Below are 2,893 nucleotides of genomic sequence, written 5' to 3'. Positions count from 1 at the left end.
GAAAAATATAATGTCAGATTTGAAGCTACCAGGTACGTTTGAATTTTATTTTAACATCTTCCATGTCTGTACCACAATCATACAATTTATCTGAGACCACTAGCCTGAGTAACTGAGAAACTCGGTTTTTATAAAACTTAGTTGCTAAGGGAAGTGCTGGTGACAGTTGGAAGCATGATTGGAGCCTACACCAGCTTGGATGTGCACACCGGTGGCTGAGAATTTTGTACATTGAGAGCATGCAAATTTGCCTACAGAGGAATAATTTCTTGACAAGGTGCGAATGTTTAAAATTAGCACTTTTCACAAATGATAACCAAGTATAATCTTTTAAGTTATCTTGGTTTAGAAGAAGAAAATATTGTATACTTCATTTTTAAATCTACCCTTTGAAAGTGAATTTGACAGAGAAGCTGCAGTTTCTCAATCACATGCAAAAACAAAGAGAATATATTGCAAAATATTCATAATCCTCAGATTTATATTGAAGTTTAAGTCAACAAGTGTCACAATTTCAGACTCTTTTGAAATCTTAATTGGCATACACACACACACACACAAATACACACACACACAAACAAACCACAACACAAAATATATTAAATTGCATGCCATTCTTTATGGTAATCAGAAGCAATAGGAAAATATAGAGGGTATGTAAAAAATTGATCTAATGTATGTACACATATAAGGTTGAATATTACATGACTAATGAGAGGGATCTCAGGATATGCTTGGCTGGAAGACGAAACTATAGGTTCTGGTATTAGAACTCAAGGTCATGAAGCATATTTCTGAACTTCTTAGGCTCTGAAGTGAACCTTACTTTTCGTTTTCAGGAGTCCCTGTTGTTTCTTAGTGCCCTCTGCTGGTCCCAGATGTCTCTATATGGAGGTTTTTTTGTGTAGGCTTAAATTGGAGTTTCCTCACTGTGTCTCTGGCACAGTAATATACGGCTGTGTCTTCAGTGTGCACATTGTTCAATTTTAAGAAGACTTCACTCTTGGAGGTGTCCCTGCTGATGGTGATCCGAGACTGGAGAGCTGAACTGTACTTTGTGTTTCCATCACTCCATATTATTCCCATCCACTCCAGACCCTTTCCTGGAGGCTGGCGAATCCAGTGTATATCACTTTCAGTTAATGATAACCCAGAGACAGTGCAGGTGAGAGACAGGGTCTGTGAGGGCTGTAGCAGGCCAGGTCCTGTCTCCTTCAGCTGTACCTGGGAAACGACACCTGGAGACAAGCAACATCATGATCAGTCATACATTACATAGATGATATGCCTGGGTCCCTCTCCTAAAACCCTGAAACACTTACAACTTGGAAATGTCACCAGGCAGAGGAGCAGCACCAGGACAGCCATGCTTTGCTGGAAGCTCTAGTGAGAAGGAGATGGAGCCTCTCAGCTCGTCCTGGGCTTTTATAGTGAGCCTGAGGGCTGCTTTGCATTGGCATAAACTCCTGAGAGGATAAAAGAAAGCACAGGACTTGGTTTCCACTTGCCTCAGGTGAATGAGATTTGTCTTATGTTTCGTAGAGAATTTGAATATGGGAACTCTAACAGTTTCTTGTTATTGTTTATATTTCCAAACCCTGACACAAGGGGATTAGTGTGAATCACACTGTGTAGTCCTGGCAAGCAAAACATAGGAGTGTTTGTGCTAAGTGAATCCACATTTACACAGTGCAGGCAGAACAGTGTACCATAACCTCAATGCATTTGTATAGCTCTGTAAATTGCAGCACCAAACTTAATATGTAATTGGGCCTCTTAGTTATTAGTAACCCTACTTTAAGAAACAACTTAAAGTTTATTCACTTGGTGTCAGTGAAATCATTCTTATTCTCAACAATTGTCTAGAAGATAACTTTCAAGATGAAGCTCAATAACATTATTACATGGGATTTCAAGTGTTTATCTGAGAGGATACCCAAAGATTTATTTGGTTTCTATCTCATGTGGCTCAACCTATTCACTTTCTCAAATTATTTGTAATGGTTAAGATTTCATGATAAATCCACCTACTACATATAATTATATTATGTTTGATAGGTAAATTTTTATCCATAATCCTTTTTTCAGTTATCTGTTTACTTATGTCTGGTGGACACATGGAGACTCACTTAATGGGTCATGTTATAATGGTAGTTTCAGCTTGTACATTTGTGGTGGGTTAAAATTCCATAAACACAACACAAATTTCAGTTATCAGGGAATAATAGACTTCATTTGAAAAAATTTCCTTCATCAGGTTGTTCTGAAAGAATGACTGTGGGATCATTTTCTTCAGTAATGATTGATGGGGGAAGGTCTAGACAGATGGATGGGTTGGTGCCTTCCATGGGAAGTTGTTCCTGGTTTATATAAGAAAGCATGCTGAACAATCAGGGAGTGAAGGCCAATAAAAAGGGTTCTTTATGGTTTACAATTCAGTTCCCACCTTCAGGTTCCTGCTCTGATTTCATGTACTGATATACCTACATGATTGACTGTAAGATTTAAGATGACATAAATTTTTTCCTTCCTATGTTGCTTAAGTACGCTGATCTTGACAGGTACAGAATAAAAACTAGGATAATTTCAGTTACTTCTGATGAAAGGATGGATGTGGAGTCAGTGACAGCTTGCCCAATTTAAACCACAGAACACATATGTCACTCATCCAAACATATACCCCCCCACACACACAAACATCGTGTCTTCCACATGCAGAAACACATATTCACAGGTAAAAGTATTACATTTTGTTCCTTTCTTTTTTAAGGTCACTCTGGTTGGCATGCACTCACTGTCTAGAACTATGAGAGATTTCTTATTACTGCTTCCCTAGTAACTGAATTAAAGGTGTGTATAACACTCCAGACCATCACATAAAGTTTTTTTTAAA

The 2,893-nt window shown here is 38.1% G+C and overlaps 1 long non-coding RNA gene across 1 annotated transcript; it reads right to left on the bottom strand.

Moving 5' to 3' along the window:
* Window positions 1-599: 599 nt before the first annotated feature.
* On the bottom strand, window positions 600-1,458 carry LOC148120392 (uncharacterized). The gene is made up of 2 exons (XR_015739328.1): window positions 1,323-1,458; window positions 600-1,238 (listed from the first exon to the last, which is right to left on the bottom strand). It is a non-coding gene; the product is annotated as an uncharacterized LOC148120392 (long non-coding RNA).
* Between the last annotated feature and the right edge of the window lie 1,435 nt (window positions 1,459-2,893).

Source organism: Myodes glareolus, chromosome 11 (genome assembly GCF_982192425.1).
Source record: "Myodes glareolus chromosome 11, mMyoGla1.1, whole genome shotgun sequence".
Lineage (NCBI taxonomy): Eukaryota > Metazoa > Chordata > Mammalia > Rodentia > Cricetidae > Myodes > Myodes glareolus.
The sequence above is the reverse complement of the archived record's forward strand: the minus strand, read 5'-3'. Positions and strand labels throughout refer to the sequence as shown.